We start from the raw sequence: 19701 nt of genomic DNA, 5'->3' as shown, positions 1-19701 counted from the left end.
TTGAAGCCAGTCAATGACAGATACTGAAATCTCTAGCATTAAGTCCCAGGACACTGTAAATTAAAGTTCAGGGTCTGGACACTGAATTCAAAAGTTTTAAGTATTAACAGTCTCAAATATGAAAGCAGGCCTTAATCTTCGAAGGTAGAATCAAGAAATCCAAGGTAAGAATTTACTGAGAACAAAATTTCCTTTGTGTCTTTATGCTCTGTTGACTCAATAGGTTTATGTAATGCTGCATCAGGGATCCTCAAGACCACCCTCAGGTTCCATGATTTGCTAGTAGAACTCACAGGATTCAGCATGTGATTTATTACAGTAAAAGGATACACAGTAATTCAGCAAAAGGAAGGCATGCAGAGGGCAAGGTCCAGAGAAACCAGGCACAAACTTCCATGATTTCTCTCCCTGGAGCCACCAGGACATGCTCATCTCCTCCAGCATCAGTAGTGATGGTGTCTGTGAAGTGTTATCTTCCATGGAAGCATATTTGAGATTCAGTGCCTAAGACTTTATTTAAACGTAATTTTATTGAGATATAATCGCATAACATACAATCATTCAAAGTGTACAATCAGTTGTTCAGAGTATCATCATATAGTTGTGCATTCATCACCACAATCAAACTTTGAACATTTTCATTACTCCAAAAAATAAGATAAAAAATTAATATAAAAAAGAGTATCCAAAACATCCCATTCCCCTGTTCCTCCCATTGTTCATTTACTTTTTTAAATACAGTTTAATTGAGATATATTCACATACCCCACAGTCATTCGCAGTGTACACTTGATTATTCACAGCACCATCATACAGTTGTGCATTCATCACCAGAATCAATTTTTGAACCTTTTCCTTACTCCAAAATAAAAATAAAAGCAAAAAAGAACACCTGAATCTTTCCATCCCTTCCATCCCACCCTATTCTTCATCAATTTTTTTTGTCCCCATTTTCCACTCATCTGTCCATACACTGGATAAAGGGAGTGCGAGCCACAAGGTTTTCACATTCACACAGTCACACTGTGCAAGCTACATCTTGACAATCATTTTCAAGAATCAAGGTCACTGAGCTGCACTTTGACAGCTTCAGGTATTTCCATCTAGCCACTCCAACTGACTAAAACCTAAAAAGTGGTATCTATATAGTGCATAAGAATACCCTCCAGAGTGACTTCTCAACTCCATTTGAAATCTCTCAGCCACTGGAACCTTATTTTATTTCATCTCTTTTCCCCCTTTTGGTCAAGAAGATCCTCTCAATCCCACAGTGCTGGGTCCAGGCTCATCTCCAGGAGTCATTTCCTGCATTGCCAGGGTGATTTACACCCCTGGGTGTCATGTCCCACGTAGGGGGGAGGGTAGTGAGTTCACCTGCCCAGTTGGGTTAGCTGGAGAGAGAGGGCCACATCTGAGCAACCAAAAGGCTCTTGGGGCAGGGGGTGGTGACCCCTAAGTGCCCAAGACTTTTATCAGAGGCAGGTCACGTGGGCACCCTCTGCCTAGCACATACCAAAATTCCACATTCCCGAAGGAAAGCAGTTGTTTAGCACAAACCACATAGTTTGTACAGGCAGTTTTGGCACAGTAAATCACGCTTATCAGTTAGGGAATGGTAGGAGCACTCTCAGAGTCCAAGTTCCCAGATGGCAGCCAAGAGTCAACCTTGCAAAATGCTATTCCATACAAATGCTGTCTTAGCCAACAGCTTGTTTCAATTCATATGTATTTTTGTCATATCATTTAAGGTTATTTTCATCCTTATAATACAAAATGTATGTTCAAATGCAGAGTTGGGAAGAGATGTGACATAGCACACCCATATACAGAATTCCCACCATAAAGATATAAGACATACAAATAATCTCAAGAGCATAGATAATAGTGAAACAAAGTAAAATAGTTAGGGCGTGATCTATTTTGGGTGTTTATTGGTTTTGTTTTTAATTTTGCTAATATTTAATAATGGCTGTGTTTGATAATTGGTATGCACAAATTCCTGAAAATTTGTCCATCTGTGTAAGTCAGTTCTGGTAGACCCTAATAACACAAACCCATACCAATTCTCTGTTTTCATCACATCTACTAATATTCTATTGATCAAATCCCCAAGACAAAGAATGGGGAAGCACATTCCTTCCATGGAGGTGGAAGAGAGAGATGGCATGTTTTCTGATCCAAAGTCTAACCTAACACAACAATTTTCTTTTTTAAGTAGCATTTTATAGTTTTCAGAGTATTTTCACTTGCATTATCTTATGTAATCCTAATTTAATTTTATGGGTAAAGAAAATAAAGTTATGGTTTTGAACTTTAACCAGGTCATCCCTCCATGGTAGAATATAAGGAAGAGGCAGGATAGGGAGATATTTCTTCGCTTTCATTTTATTTACGGGCTTTGACTTTAAACTGAAAATTAACAGATCATAGTCACACCTAAGCATTCCCATCCATTTAGATCATCCTCTTCATTTGAGCCAGATTTTAAAATATGAGTAGGAGCTCATCAGAATGTCAAAGATGGATAAAGAAAGTAAAAAAGGTGGTGCACAATGAGTAAAAGGAAGAACTTAAACTATGTTTGGGAATAGCTCAATATTTGGGGAGATTTGTGGCTAAAGGTGTAGCTGCATAGATAGTTGGTGACCAACTTGTGAAGGGCCTTAGATGATCTACAGAAAAGGTGAGATTATAACCTGCAAGATATGGAAGCCAACTGAATGTTGTTTTGTTTAATTTAATTGATATATATCAGATCCATGTTTTAAAATGACAACTGACAATAATGTGGGAAATGGTTTGGGCAGGGACAGAATGAAAGCAAGAGGGCAGGTGAGATAATATAAGAGGATGTCCTGTTCAAACATAGTGAGGGACTGCATGATAAGCAACATCAGCCCCTCTGGCAGCTTGTGAGAAATGCAGAATGCCAGGCTCTACCAAAAACTTTAATGTGCATATGAATCACTTGTGGGTCTTGTTAAATTCAAATATCAGTACAGTAGTTTTTGGGTGGGAACCAAGATTCGTCACTTTTAGCAAGCTCCCACATGATGCGTATGCTAATGGTCACACACTGCAATTAGTGTGGTAAGGGCAAGGCAGTGGGGTCAGAGATGGAGAGAAGTGATGGGAAATAATTCAAGAGCTATTAAGATGACAGAATTCCCAGGAATTTGTTTAATCAAATACGTGAATTGCCTGGACATAGAAAACACTTAATAAATGTTGATTATTCCACTGTTTTCCTTGATAGTATTTCCATTCATAATTAGAACAAAATGAGAATATTATAAAAGTAAAAATATGTTAAGAAAGATTTCCCATTACAAAAGTAATATATCCTTGTTATTGAAAGTTTGTATAACACAGAAATGTGGAAAGCAGCAAAAATAATTATCCATATTTTTACAACCTAGAAAAGAGCAACTATGAACAGTTTGGTGAAAAGTGTTCCCTTCTAGTCATTTTGTTTCCATATCGCAGACTCTTATAAACTACAAAAGAGAGCTTGAACTGAATGTTAATCAAACATGGCTTAGATTTATGGAGCTGCAGGAATAATGCAAATACTTATATTGTATTATACATTGCAGATATCAAAAAATGCTTTGTTTTGCTTTCCTAAAATGTCTCCCTTGTCCCTGAAGGATGCCAGAATCCTGTGCTACAGTCACATAAACAATGTGGTACTTTAGATGTCGATCCAGATCCATCTGGGAAGCAAGAATCCTCTGTCATTTTTCCTGGGATTGCAGAAGACATCACGGCACAGTTATTTCAAAGTCAACAAGAGCACTGCCAATCTGCTTAGGGACAGAGGCTGAAGAGCACAGTTTGATAATATTTCTGAGACAGACGTGCCTGCAGATGGAGCGCAGTTTGATGGATAACAGATATTGAACTGACTTTTCAGTGACCCAGCATTTACATAGCTACATCCTTGCCTGGTTCTCTTTTTGACTCGGGAAATAAAACTACTCTCTTACTTTTTCAAAAGCATTCTTCTTGCCTTTTTTTTTTAAACAACAGCAGTTTTTGAGGGTGGTAAGGATGAAAACACAGAGGGAACTCTAAATAAATTCCTGATAGCATCTACCTCATGTAGTGGAAACTGAGCTTCACTTTTCTTTCACCTTAATCCTATTTCAGCTTCTCCATAATCTCTAGTGAATGACACACAAAAATGAAATGTGATGGAGAAATTCCACATGCATTATATTTTAACTTCTCTTCTAATCTTCTCTCTGCCCTGCAGCTTTTAAAGAGAAGGGAAATAGTATAGAGCAGGTATCTGCCCTTCAACCAGATACCTGCATGGTCTTTTCCCTCAGCTCCTTCAATTCTTCTCATGAAGGGCATCTCCTACCACCATGTAAAACTACAAATGCCCACACTCCTTGCCATCCACCCCCTTTACCTACTTTATTTTTCTCTAGTACTTGCTCTTTTCTACTATACATCCATATTTATGCTGTCACTTTTCTCACTCCCCTACTAGAATATAATCTCTAAGAGGACAAGACTTCTGTCTGCTATTTTCAATATGGGCAATGATTAGAATAGTATCTGATGCTTAGTAGGTACATAATAAATATTTTTGAATGAACACATCTTAGTCTTCATTAACTAAAACATGAATAAAGTATTAAATTTGCCATGATATAATGATATAAATGGTTATATAACTATATTTGTTCAGATTACCTATGCAGCCTAAAGACAATTTTATGTCTTCATTTGCTATTTGGTAATATGGTGAATTGCATTGCTTGATTTTTTGAATGTTAAACTAATTAACTTTGTATTCCTGAGATAAACCATTCTTTTTCATGCTGTGGTATCCATTTTGTATATTGTTGATTTTGATTTACTAAATTTTTAGATATTTTGCATTATTACCATAAGAGATATTGGTCTATACTTTCTTTTCTTGACAATTTTAGTCTTGTGTTATAGCCATGTGGTGCTGGCCTTTCAGAATGAGTTAAGAAGCATTTCCGGCTTCTCAATTTTCTGGCAAAATCTTACTTCTGTGTGAATTTTATCTCCCTTTTTCTCCCTATTTCTTTCCTTCTTTTTTTCTGATGTTATTTTTATGTAGATCCTGTTTTGCTGTTGTTGTTTGCTTAATTTATTGTTACTTATTAAGATATATTCTTCCCCAATTAGTGGTATCTCTGAGTACTTTGAATTAAGGAGGGGGGGCAGGGCTATATTTTGACTAGTAGAATATCTTCTGAGCTCACAAATAAAGCCCTATTGAAATGTAGTTTCATCTTCATTCAGTTGACAAAGATAAGTAACAATATGCAGGGTTGCCAGATTTAACAAATCAAAGTACACAATACCCAGTTAAATTTGAATTTCAGATAAACACCAAATAGAGTTTTTTAATATAAATATCATACACTCTTTGGGACATACTAATACTAAAAAGTAACTTTGTTCATCTGAAATTCAGATTTAGAACTCTAGCTAAAGGCTAGTCATCGCTTCCAAAATTGCCTATACATTCTGGCATATTTTCCCAGATAATTTGTCCTTGAGTCTCCTTCTTTAGACCATTTTTAATTCAGCACACTCTCCCGCGCCTACTGTGGGGTGAAACAGGGAGCAGGTAGACTCCATAGCTAGGCAATTCAAACTGGAGTTACCTAAGTAGCTACAGGCTTTGCCCATCTTCTGTGCTGCCTACTTTGAAGATGTCTGTTCTCATGAATTACCATTGAGTGTTTTCCTTCATCCCAATAAATTTTCAAAAGCATGCCTATTTCTTTTTAGTGTGCCAGGTCTTACAATTACTGTTACATCTTCTTTTGCCCTCCTGAACATTCATCCCACATGACTATATTTATTGATTTCACTGATGTTTGGCTGGATTTATTTTTGTTTATTTTCTATATTTTAAAAATTAAACAATTTATCACCTCTTTCTTGAAAATGGAAATATTTAAAACAATGTATTACCTATGAGGAAGGGTCTATGTTTATCAATTTGGATGTGCAGTGTTCTCATTATTGTTGCTTTTTAGAAAGTCTCTTAATTTGTTTTAGATACACATTTAACAAAATAATGACATAGCAGCCTTTACCACCACTGACGTCTAAGGAACTAGATTTTTAAGAGTAAATGTTTGTTATTGCACAGTAGCTTGCTTATTTCTTAGTTTTTGCATAGTGTCCAGTGAATATGAACAATGAAATAAGTTTTGAATGTATTTACTTTTTCTTTTGTATAGGGAAGCAGTGGGAAGGTAAATCTAATATAATAGTTCTAATATAATAAAAATATTTGCAGAAAAAGTATGACAATAATTTTCCCCATGATCATCTGCCCTTCTATGGAATATATTCTTCCCACAGTTTTGAAGGCAGCAACACGCTACATGCTGCAATCCCACTTTACTGGCATATCTCGAAGTTCAGGAGATGGGCACCTAAACCAAGATACACTAATTCAGGGACTGAAGATAATCAATATGAGTGTCTCTTTTGGTAATTTAAAATCAAGACATGCAACAACTATACCAGTGAGAATGATGGATAATGGTTTCTGGGAATGAAAGTTGAAATAAAGTGAAAATTTGGAATAACTGTATCAGGAAGTGCTGAATAACAAACCATCCAAAAACATAATGCCCTCAAACAATTTCTGTGTTTTACTTTATAATCCTCTAAGGGCAGCTAATTAAGTTCTTCAGGTTTTGGCTGGACTCCCTCTTGTATCTTCAATCAGCTGAGTCAGCTAGGAAGCTGTTTCTGGGGACTGGGAGGCTGTCAGATGGATCACCTTGTTTATCATCCATTTGTCTGACCTCTACATATCTCACATCCCTCCAGCAACCTAGCCTGGCATGTTCTTATGGAAAGGCTGAAGTACAGGTGCCAGCAAGCCCAAAAGTACAACAAAGTAAGCTAAAGCCTGCAAAACATTTTGAGACCTAACTTGCACATAGTCACTTCTTATGTGTTTTATTAGCAATTCAAGTTGAAAGACCATCCCAGAGTCACCATATGGATGGAGAACACAAAGTTACAGGAAAAAGGGTGCAGGCACAGCGAGTCCATTATTTGGTGCCATCACAATAATCAGTTGTATTTCTGTTTTGTACTTTCTATTATGCTGTCTTCAAATTCACCGGTTCTTTTCTCTGCTGTATCCAATCTGCTGAGTCAATCTAATGAATGCAGATATCACAATTTTCATTTGTAACATTTTCATTTCATTCTTTCTTTAGAGTTTTTATATCAGTGCTAAAATTCTCCATCTATTTACACATATTGCCCATCTTTTCAACTGGATCTTTTAGCACTGTCACCATAATTATTTTAAAGTCTGTGAATGATCGTTTTATCATCTAAGAAATATCTTGCTCTACTTTTATGTACTGTTTCCCATCTTGACCATGTATCACATTTTTATTTTTGCTTCTCTGTATATTCTATAAATCTGTTATTATTTGCTGTTATTTGTCTAAAAGGACAGTAGAAACAGAAACAAACTATATTTAACTTTAGAAAAAAGTGTGCAACTTCTTATGTCAGGCTGCCTGAGTCAGGGCTCACTCAATCTGTTCCATACTGAGCTAGGATTGGGCTTTCTGGTAGCTTTTGTTTAATTTAGCTCATTTCTGGTTTCGTATGCTTATAGAGTCTGAGCTCAGGTATTTAGCTTCTGTGAGACTCGGGATACAAGTGATATTTTGGAGATATTTTGTGCTTTACAGCTAAGCTGTCAGTTTTCCAAATTGAAGGACATACCTCTCTGTTTTGAGACAGGAAGACAATGTTGGGATTGCTTTTCAATCCTACCCCATAATTTTCACACCTAGGAAAATTTATCCACCTTATATTCCTCTCTTCACTTCTTTACAGTCCTTGGCAGGTGAACGTCAATGTGCCTTGGACTTATTCCCTCAGATCTCCTTCTCCCCCATTTTCACAATCTGTTTTCTTTGTTTTTGCAGGAGCCTACACAAACCTCAACAGATCTGTCTTTCTCAAGTCTCCTGTTCTGCACCTCAGCTCTTGGCATACTACCCCAAAGCAGTTGGTGAAGACCCATGGAATAATTGGTGAATGAGTGCAAACTTGCTCTGAGACTGTGACTCTGGAATTTTTTCTGTCATGCAAGTTAAGATGAAGCTGTTCAGTGTATTTTAAAGTTTTTGCAATGAACTCAAATCCTTCCTCTTATAAAAGACTTATCAATTTCTATAGTTAAGATCACTTAGGTTCTTTGCATCTCTCTGGTGGGTTCAGAAAATTTATGATTTTTGTAGCTTATTCAGTTTGTTTTGGATGTTAGAATAAAAGAGACAACTCTTGGGACTTTCTGCATCCTAAATGAAAGACAAATATTCATTTCTTTGCATTTTATTTATTTACGAATGTTCATCCAAATTAGCATGCCTTGCCTTATTCACAATACTAAATAGATTAAAGCTAATTAGATGCCCTGTCCACCCTCCAGGAACCTGATTGGTTCAAAATCTATAATATTAAATGTTAGGCCTTAAAGAAGAAGACATTTTCTTTTTATTAAGAGGCAGTTTACTTGTTGAAAGCAAACATTTTCTATTGCTTGCTTTTTGTTGGTTTTATAAAACTTAAATTTATAATACATCTTTGAATTTATTCCCCTCTATGATGGTAGAGATTCTGTGGGAGCAATAGTGGGTTAGGATCACAACTGCTGAAAGAGAATCTTGCCATCCGCATATATGTAATCAACTTAGAGAATCAATGGAAATTGCAGGCATTCAGTAATGTGTGGCACATTGTAATTCAAACCATAAAATTCTCAGCATACTAAAGACTGGGGAATCAATCAAAGCAAAGTAAAATAAAGCAAACCAACCAACCAAACAACAAAAATTATACATTGCATTTGCAAGTTTTGATAACTCAGATTTACCAGTGTCGCATTTATATCCAGAGAGGCACACATCTCTACCTCATCCTTCAAGAAGAAATTACTGGCTCATACACTAGAAAAGTTGCTGTGATGTACAGAGAATTGTAAGATTAATGCAGAATCAATACCACTACCAAAGAGTCTACCTGATTTATCTTACAATCAACATGGGAAAACCATTTTGATGTTATGACTCAGCAGATGTCAAGATGTAAACTTCTCACAAAATAATTCCAAGGCAGAAATTAACTTGCTTACTCTGCAGAAACTGGCAAGAGAGAAAATACTGGTAAGAGTTTGCCCAAGGTTGTGCTTCAAATGTACAAAGTGCTTTTTCATTCTCTCTCTCTCTCTCTCTCTCCCTTTCTCCTTCCCTCTCCATCACCCTCTTTCCAATCATTGTTAAGGAGAGCAAAAATGAAGTAGATGGAAACAAACCAGACAGACTATATGTGCCCAGGGAAAACTTGCAAGTGTGAAATGGTTAAGTGAGACCGTTTCACTAATACTTGTTGGGAATGGATGAAGCTGACAAGTGAGGTGGTGAGACAATTACAGCACTTTGAAATTTATAACTACACCATTTTCTGTCTTACAGAAAGTCCCTCAGGACTGACTTTTTGAAGCTGTTCCAGAAAGGGCCCTGACCTATCACTAAAATCTCACCCCATAAACAACAGACTTCACTGAAGCGTGCCAACAGATTCAGATAAGATAAATGCCCAGGAAGTTCTAACATAGCCAATCTCAAAATACCAGGCTGAGAAGAATTGCCTAGGCTTCTGGAAAACTAAAATGGCCTTTATTCAAAAAATCTTCAGAAGCCTGTCCCCATAGAAATTGACCTTATATCAATAAAGATACTCTGTATCTTGTTTTGTATAAGCCTTTTCATGCCACCTCTAAATACACATGCAAACATACAAATACACAACATACACATTCCCACGCTTCTCCATGATCTCTGTGTGGACAGTCTGTCCTTATCCTTTAGATCTAAGTTTAAATGCCAACGTCTCTGAGAGACCATTCTTGACCACCTTATCTAGAGTTAAATTATAGGTTTCAAAACTGCATGGGAAAAGTATTTTACTCCCCCGCCCCTCATGATGTTTGTTCTGAGTCTCAGCATCCCGTTTCTTTCCTGGCACTTGTCAGACTGCACTACTTTTAAAATCCCATTCTTTATTACTTTCTTTGGTGCGACTATAAGCTGATGAAGGCAGGACCATGTCTGATGTTTTGAGCTGTTGATTTTTGGCATCTAGAACACTGTAAAGCACAGAGGATAGGTTCAATTAATAGTTGTTGAATAAATGAATACATGAAATAATACATCCTTCATGGAGCAGCTCAGGTCCCTTTCTTATAGAAGCAGGCTCTCTTTTCTATAACCTTCTTCTCTTCTCTAAGCTGTAGTAAAATTACTGAACTCTGGTCCCAAGTAAAAGAAACCCAAAACAAATTAACTTAAACCCAGACTGGCTATTATTGGCTTATATGTTAAAACCCAGGGACAGACCTTAAGAAATGGCAGGATCCAGTCTTTAGACATGGTATCAAGATCCCAGCATTACTGGTTCTCTCTTTTCATCTTTCAGCTCTGCTTCCCATTGAGTCAGTGTTATGTTCAGGCAAACTCTCCCTTATGCAGGAAATGTGGTCTTTAGCAGATTCAGGCTGACAGTCTATCAGCTTAGCCACAACAGACAGGAAACCACCTTCCCTATAACCACAGTGAAGGATGCAGGGAGGATTCTAATTAGCTTGGTTTTAATTAATCTGTGAGGCCAAGGGAAGGAGGAACATGGGTTGGCCAGAACTAATTTGTTTGTCCAACCCTATTATCCAACACCCATGGCCAAGAAATCGTTTGGAATGATTTTTTTTCCATATGAAAAGGGGCTGGGAAGGCCAAAAGTATAACAAATCCAACTTGGCACATATTTTACTTGTAACACTTCTAGAACACTTATTATTTTTTACCCTTTAATGTAGAGTCAGATATATCCACCCATTGCAGTAGACTGTCAGCTCCTTGCTTAGTATGTCTGAGTTTTTTTTGTAGTATAAAGTTCCTTGTTTAATACCTTCTCATATCTTATGAAGGAAACCACGAATGAGTGAATGTTTCTTTTTCATGAATTCTTCAGAAGGAACTATGCTGAATTTATAATTAGATTTAGAATGTAACTTTGTCTCAGGAATATCACTCTTTCCCTGGGGAGGTTTGGGTGATGATATAGTGAAATAGTGATGAAACAGTTTCTATGACCAGTGACTATAATTTCAGATGAAGACATTCACAAACAGAATTCTATCAGAGAATTAGTTCACAAAAATAGAATCAGGATAGAGAAACCACAGTAGAGTAATTGTTGAATTTGTTTTTAAAAAGTCATCTGGAAGATTATTTACAAGATTTTAACCCTCTATGATGTCTCCTAAAAACAAAAGAAAACAAAAACTGAAATTCTAGTTACAAAGGGGATACAGATGGGCTTTAATACATGAGCCAAACTTCAATGCTATCACTCATGCCACTTGTACCATTGTAGTACATAGTAAACCGATAAGCAATCCATTTATGCAGATAGTGATAAACACACACTCACACATACACATGCTGATAAATCACCAGATCACAATTTTGAATGTATCTAATATTCTGTCATCATCCTCACTACTTCTTGTAATTTGCTGAGGCCTCAGAATTAAGCAAACATCAAAGTCCTCATAGGATCTATATTAATAAAAAAGCTATCAAATTAGCGATTCTCAATTACTAGTAAGTTTTGCTTTTTTCTGGTAAATACTAAAAAGGGAGCAATAGTCAGAATGAGTTAAGTTATAGGTTTCAGAACTGCACGGAAAACTTATCCCCCTCTTTCCAATGCTGCTTAAGAGGCATGGATAATACAGATATGTTCAGATATCTGGAACTATAAGAAATTTCTACACTATTATTGTAGTGCCTGTGTCTGTTCATTAAATTGTTATAACTACTGTTTCTTAATTTGACAGATTTTTTAAAATGATTTTTCATAACAAGGTTATTTTAAAATTCACAGGAAAAAATAGTTACAGACAAGACTTATAAAACAAAATATTTATAAAAACAGTAACAAGAAGGGACTCATGCCCTGCCAGCAATCAAAATATATTTTAAAGATACACTAGTATGGATATGTTGGTTACCTCTTTATATCGTTTTATTACTGTATAGTATTGTCATTTTATTACTTCACCCACTGCAAAGTGAAGAACCCATATGGTTTGGTTGTGACTGAATTGGCCCCAGGCCAACCATTATTTTCCTGTGGTATTGGGGTTGTGTTTTGTTGTTTGATTTTGAAACAGGAGACTGTGGATATTCAGCTACTTGGCTAACAGGCAGGAAGTGAGCCTGTAGTAAAGTCCATACAAAGAGGAGTACAGAGTTAAGATGTTGATAAACAGAGCCAGCCCCAATCAAACTATCATCATGCATTTTTGGATTACTATTCAAACCATTTTGAATTGGATCTTCTACTGTTCACAACAAAATACATTGACCCATCTGATATACAACATTGGTACACATAAAAATTTAAGTAATATGGTCTAGGTGCAAGAATTATTAAAAAAAAAAAAAAAAAAAAAAAAAAAAAAGATGGGGAACAGAATCAAGAGTATAGACACCAGCTCAAGAATTCAGGGCATGGTGGGGCAGACTCGGCAACTCCTAGGACTAATGGTCTCTTTTAATTACTTCACAGTATCAATAAAGATGGAATACTTCCAAATCTATTCTTTGATGGTAGCATAAAGTTGATTTTAAAACAAGACAATGGAAGTACAACAAAATTAATTATAGATAAAATTCAGTAGGATTATACATTAAAACATCCAAAACAAAACAAAAGCAAGAAAAATACATCCATATAAAAGCAAAAAAAATTTGCCATAACCAAGCAGGATTTATTTTAGTAAGATGAAGACGGTTTAAAATCTGGTAATCTATTATTGCAATTCATTACATTAATAAATTAACAATAATTAGAAACTAGAAAATTAATATTTATATATAATAAATTAAAAAATAAGATAATGACTCAGATAGAATTTCTAGAATTCACCAAGATTTGTTTTTATCTCATGAAATAAGAAATAGAAGAAAACTTCCTTTAGTTAATAAACATAATGCTCAGTATTTAAAAAATACTCATCACTGTTCTGAATACTCTATCGTAACAAACCTAAAAAAAGAAAAAAGAAAGAATTATGAAGAAAGAGAAAACATTTATTACTTCAATAGCATAAAATTGCCTACCTGTAAATCCAGAGAACAACATAAGCCTGTCTACAGCCAGTTAAAAAATAAGAAAATTTTCACTTATAAAATTAATATCCCAAATCAATCCCTTTCCCTATTCAAATAATAAACTAAACAAAGTATGTCCACATCAGATAGGAACAAAGATATAAAAAATTATTAATGATGGTTAAACATGAAACCCATATGACTGAATAGAAAGAATGACTATTATCTCCAAATTCATCTGTGAGTTAGATTCCTTTCTAATGAAAAAAATCAGCAATGTTTTTTGGTTTGGAAGCCAATGCCATAATTCATTTTGAGGAGAGAAGGTCAATAATTTAAAAGAGTATTCTGGAAAAATAAAAGAAAAATGTTTTAGTGTAAAGGCATAACATACGAAAAATGGGTATAGGAAAAGAGACACAAATCAGTTAAATAAACTGATATAACCTAATACATATATTATAAAATAGTCATTTCAACATATTAGGAAATAGGCTCTTTAATAAATGTAAAAGGGTCAATTGGGAATTCATTTAGAGAAATTTATACTCACAAAGATGTATTATATATCAAAATATAAAAATAATTATAAAAGTCCTTGGTGGAAAATGGGAAAGTTGGTTTTGAAGGCTTCATTTATTATGACAAGAAATGGAAGCCATAAAGGAAAATATTAGCAAATCTGAGTAGAAAAATGTATAAATTCAGGGAGGTTAAAAATATACACTCAGATAAAAGTAAGTAATGAAAGAAAAAATGACAGTGAAAACATATAAAACAGACAAAGGTCAATGTTCTCCATCTAAAAAGACACCATAAAAATAAATAAGAGAAATGCAAATAATTAAAGAGTTTAAAATTATGGAAATTCTTGAAAAAAGTAATTCAAATGACTAAGAAAGAAAGGACAGAGATTTGCAAACTCTACAGAGAATAGGAAACTTCAAACTAAAAAAATGAGATAGTTTATAAGAACGGCAGAATACAAAATAATTTACAGTCAGTGTTAACAAGGATGTGGTGAATATGGTATTTCCAAAACATGTTTGTGGATATAAATTAGTAAAATGATTTTCAAGGTCAGTTTGATGTACCTATCAACAATGTGTTTTAATGAGCAAATGCATTGATTTAGCAAAGGTTACACATTTGCAAAATAAGTTCAAGAATGTCTATTACACCATCACAAGCCACCTATCAATTCCATAATTGTAAAAATAAATAAATAAGTAAAATACTTGATTGTGCATATTTGAAACTTTAGAAATATACATACCAAATTGTCAACAGTTAGTTCTGGTTGTGTGGTTGGAAGAAAAGGAAAAATTAACTTTTTTTATTACATTTTCTTATTTCAACATTTTAAGAAATCATACTATTTTTATCATCTATTTTAAATCATAATATTTCTGATAACCTTATTAAACATTCATTCAAGATTTTCTAATTACTATGCTAATTATTCAAACATCATTATAATAAATATATTAAGGAAACCAAACACATTTTTACTTCAATAAAATTATTTTGACATTAAGTTCATGTTTGTACTAATAAATTAAGTTTCAAATCTTTGCATTAGAGAAATGTTGCCTATCAGCTCCTATCCTGGTTAATTAATCAATATATGTTTACTTCAGTTTAGTGAATTTTTTTAATTGAGATTGTTCACATACCATACAATCATCCAAAGATCCAAAGTGTGCAATCAATTGTCCATGGTACCATCATACAGCTTTGCATCCATCACCACAATTAGTTTTTTTTTTTTCAATTTTTAGAACACTTTCATGACTCCAGAAAAGAAATAAAGACTAAAAAAGGAAACTCAAATCCTCTCATACCCCTAATCATCCTCCATCCATTATTGACTCATAGTACTAATATAGTACATTTGTTACTGTTGATGAAAGAATGTTAAAATACTACTAACTGTAGTATATAGTTCGCAATAGGTATATTTTTTCCTTATATGCCCCTCTATTATTAACTTCTAGTTATAGTTTCTGTGCCAGTTTGAATGTATTGTGTCCCCCAAATGCCATTATCTTTGTGGTCTTGTGTGGGGCAGACGTTTTTGGTGCTGGTTAGATTTGCTTGGAATGTGCCCCACTCAGCTGTGGGTAATGATCATTTTGATGAGATGTTCCCATGGAGGCGTGGCCCCACCCGTTTGGGGTGGGCCTTGATCAGTGGAGCTATATAAATGAGCTGACTCAGAGAGAGGAAACTAAAAGAGTGCAGCTGTGAGTGACGTTTTGAAGAGGAGCAAGCCTGCTAGAGAGGAACGTCCTGGGAGAAAGCCATTTTGAAACCAGAACTTTGGAGCAGACGCCAGCCACGTGCATTCCCAGCTAACAGAGGTTTTCCGGACGCCATTGGCCATCCTCCAGTGAAGGTACCCGATTACTGATGTGTTACCTTGGACACTTTATGGCCTTAAGACTGTAACTGTGTAACCAAATAAACCCCCTTTTTATAAAAGCCAATCCATCTCTGGTGCTTTGTATTCTGCAGCATTAGCAAACTAGAACAGTGTCATACGTTTGTTCTACTTCAAGTAAGATATTTCTAATATCTGTACAGTTAATCATGGACATTGTCCTTCACAAGATTCACTGTTTTATACATTCTCATCTTTTAACCTCCAACTTTCCTTCTGGTGACATATTTGACTCTGAGCTTCACCTTTCTACCACATTCACACACAATTCAGCAGTGTTAGTTATTCTCCCAACATGCTACTCTCACCTCTGTCCATTTCCAAACACTTAAGTTCAACCTAGTTGAACATTCTGCTCATAATAAGCAACCACTCCCCATTCTTTAGCCTTGTTCTATATCCTGGTAACTTATATTTCATGTCTATGAGCTTACATATTATAATTAGTTCATATCAGTGGGACCCTGCAATATATGTCCTTATGTGTCTGACTTATTTCACTCAATACAGTGTCCTCAAGGTTTCTTCATCAACCCATTTTTTTTTAAGATGGCTTTCTTCCCACATCATACATTCTTTCCTAGGTAAACAATCAGTGGATCCCTATATAGTCACATATTTATGTATTCACCACCATCACCACTATCTATATAAGGACATCTCCATTTCTTCCACAAAGAAGAATGAAGAGTCAAAGAAGACAGGGAGATAAAAGAAACAGAAAAAAGGAGGAAAAAAACTTGGACATCTCCATTTCTTCCACAAAGAAGAATGAAGAGTCAAAGAAGACAGGGAGATAAAAGAAACAGAAAAAAGGAGGAAAAAAACTTGACAGCTAGAAAGCAACAAAAGGAAAGATAGAATTAAATTAAAGTAGAATAAAGAGCCAGACAACATCACCAATGCCAAGAGTCCCACACTCCTCCCTTATATCCCCCTCTTACATGCATTTAGCTTTGGTGTATTGTCTTTGTTACATTAAAGGAAGCTTGACAGAATGTTTCTGTTAACTAGTCTCTAGTTTACATTGATTGTATTTTTCCCCCAATACCACCCTATTTTTAACACCTTGCAAGGTTGACATTCATTTGTTCTTCCTCATGTAAAAACATATTTGTACATTTTATCACAATTGTTGAACACTCTAGGTTTCACTGAATTATACAGTCCCAGTCTTTATATTCCCTCTTTCCTTCTGGTGTCCCACATACTCCTAACTTTCCTCTTTTAACCTTAGTCACAGTCATCTTTGTTCAGTGTACTTACATTGCTGTGCTACCATCACCCAAAATTGTGTTCCAAACCTCTCACTCCTGTCTTTTCCTACCTGTCTGTAGTGCTCCCTTTAATATTTCCTGTAGCACAGGTATCTTGTTCACAAAGTCTGTCATTGTCTGTTTGTCAGAGAATATTTTAAAGTATCCCTCATATTTGAAGGATTCTTGGTTGGTGGTTTTCCTCTTTCAGTATCTTAAATATATCACAGCACTTCCTTCTTGCCTCCATAGTTTCTACTGAGAAATCTGCACATAGTCTTATCAAGCTTCCTTTGTCTGTGATGTATCTCTTTTCTCTTACTGTTTTCAGGATTCTCTCTTTGTCTTTGATGTTTGATAATCTGATTATTAAGTGTCTTGTCATAGGCCTAGTCAGATCTATTCTGTTTGGGATATGCTGCACTTCTTGGATCTGTAATTTTATGTCTTTCATAAGAGTTGGGAAATTTTCATTGATTATTTCTTCTATTGTTGCTTCTGCCCCTTTTCCCTTTTCTTCTCCTTCTGGGACACCCATGACATGTACATTCATGCATTTCATGTTGTCATTCAATTCCCTGAGATGTTGTTCATATTTTTCCATTCTTTTCCCTATCTGTTCTTTTGTGTATAGGATTTCAGATGTCTTGTTCTCCAGTTCCTAAGTGCTTTCTTCTGTCTCTTAAGAACTGCTGTTGTATGTCTCCATTGTGTGTGTGTCTTTCATCTCTTGTGTTGTGCCTTTCATTTCCATAGATTCTGTCAGTTGTTTTTTCAAATTTTTAATTTCTACCTTATGTTCACCCAGTGTTTTCATTATACCCTTCATCTTTTTTGCCATATCTTCCCTAAACTTTCTGAATTGATTTAGGATTAGCTGTTTAAATTCCTGTATCTCAGTTGAAGTGTAAGTTTGTTCCTTTGACTGTTTCAAATCTTTGTTTTTCTTAGTGTAGGTTGTAGTTTTCTGTTGTCTAGACATCTGGTTTCCTTGGTTACCCCAATCAGCTTTTCCCAGACCAGAATGGACTCAGGTCTCAGAAGGGGGCAATATTTAGTATCAGGCTTTTCTGAGGGTGTGTCTTAGAAGATTGACACATCCTGTGAGGCCTCTAGCTGCTGTGCTTTTCCTAACCTGCACAGCAGGTGACACCGGTCAGCCTGCTGCTCTTGACTGGTGTAAGGAGGTATGGCCCCTTAGTTTCTATTTTGGCTATTTTCCCCCAGGCTCTGGAGTCTGGTTCTGAAGGGAAAGCTGGGCCCCATCTCCTTCCTCTTAGGGAAGATACACCCCCTAGGGAGTTATCATCTGCATTTAAAAAGGTTCTTTGTCTCTCTGACTCTACTATCTCCACCCTTGTCTTGGTCAGAGCACTGCAAAATGAAAATGTCTGAGACTTTCTCCACAGAGCTGCTTAGGTTGAGAGAGAAAAAAAGGGACAGAAAACCCCCTTTCGGGGCCAGTCCTCAGCCCCCCCCCCCCAGTTTCACCCATTGGCCAGAGATAGCACCTTGTCTTCTGGGATCCCCCTCCCAGGACAGAGAAGTCTTTGGGTTCTTAAGATCAGTTGTCACTAAAAGCCTCTGTCTGCTTGTTAGGGAATTGTAGCTGATACTGAGCAGTCCACATTTGTTAATTAAAACCCCAGTTGTAACTGGCCTGAGGTATATTTGCTTGTTCAGAGAGTGTTGCTTTCTACTACAGTGAGGTTTTGCAGTTTGGGCTGCCATGGGGGAGGGGTCTACCAGCTTGGGTCTGCAGTTTTTACTTACAGATTTTATACTGTGATCTCAGGCATTCCTCCCAATCCAGGTTGGTTTACAATGTGTGGACAGTCATGGTTGTTCCCCAACAGTTATTCCAGATTATTTACTAGTTGTTCCTGGTTGTTTATTAGTGTTCCAGGGGACTAACTAACTTCCACTCCTCTCTATGCTGCTGTCTTCTTGGTCCTCCTTAGTGCAGTCTATTACAACTTAAATTTTGTCTTGTGGTTATTATGTCACTTAATTTTGAAAGTGAGCGTACATTTTGTATTGACTTGTGTCTTGCCCTTGTATAAAAGTACCTGGCATATTATGGATATTAACTTCAAAACTATAGATTAAAGTGAAATTCAGAGTTTTCCTCCTGGTACGCATTTCACAGCTCAATTAAATATTAAGATAAAACTGAATTTTACATACAAGCTAATAAAAAGCAAAGGCAAAATTTCTGTTTTTATGAATATTGTAAGAAAAATAAGAAAAGAAAAGAAATTAAGACTCTTTCAGTATATCAATAGAAATCCACATGGCATCCTGGGTTCACTCACGTACTCATTTGAGGAAAATAAAAACCAGTAAAATTTTATCAGTGTTTAATTGTGGTTAAAATAAAGCAGAGATCTATAATAGCATCTATTATAGATTACTCCAATTACATTAATTATAATTTCAATTTTATTCATAAATCACCTTTAAAGTAATCCATGGACAGAAAGTGGTTATCACATACCAACAATAAATTGGTTCACTTTTTCTCTTCTCTAGGTAATATTGCACATGCTTTTTGTTTCTTAAATACAGGGGAATTCTATAGCTAGTTTGTGCCCTGATTGCTTCAGTATCAAGTACACAAAACTGTCAAGAAAGAAATACTTGAAAAGCTGGAATTTGATTTAGGCATCTGCCCTACATTAGCTGTGTAACTGTGGGGGTATTATATAACCTCTCAAAACCTCAGCTTTCTCATCAGGAAAACTGAACTAAAAAAAGTGTCCAGCACATAAGTTGCTGT

The 19701-nt window shown here is 35.7% G+C and overlaps 1 pseudogene; it reads left to right on the top strand.

The window, feature by feature from the left end:
- Positions 1 to 19701, top strand: part of LOC119514736 — a 127943-nt pseudogene that overhangs the window by 15287 nt on the left and 92955 nt on the right.

This window comes from Choloepus didactylus, chromosome 18 (assembly GCF_015220235.1).
Source record: "Choloepus didactylus isolate mChoDid1 chromosome 18, mChoDid1.pri, whole genome shotgun sequence".
Classification (NCBI taxonomy): domain Eukaryota; kingdom Metazoa; phylum Chordata; class Mammalia; order Pilosa; family Megalonychidae; genus Choloepus; species Choloepus didactylus.
This window is presented reverse-complemented; position numbering and strand designations above follow the sequence as displayed.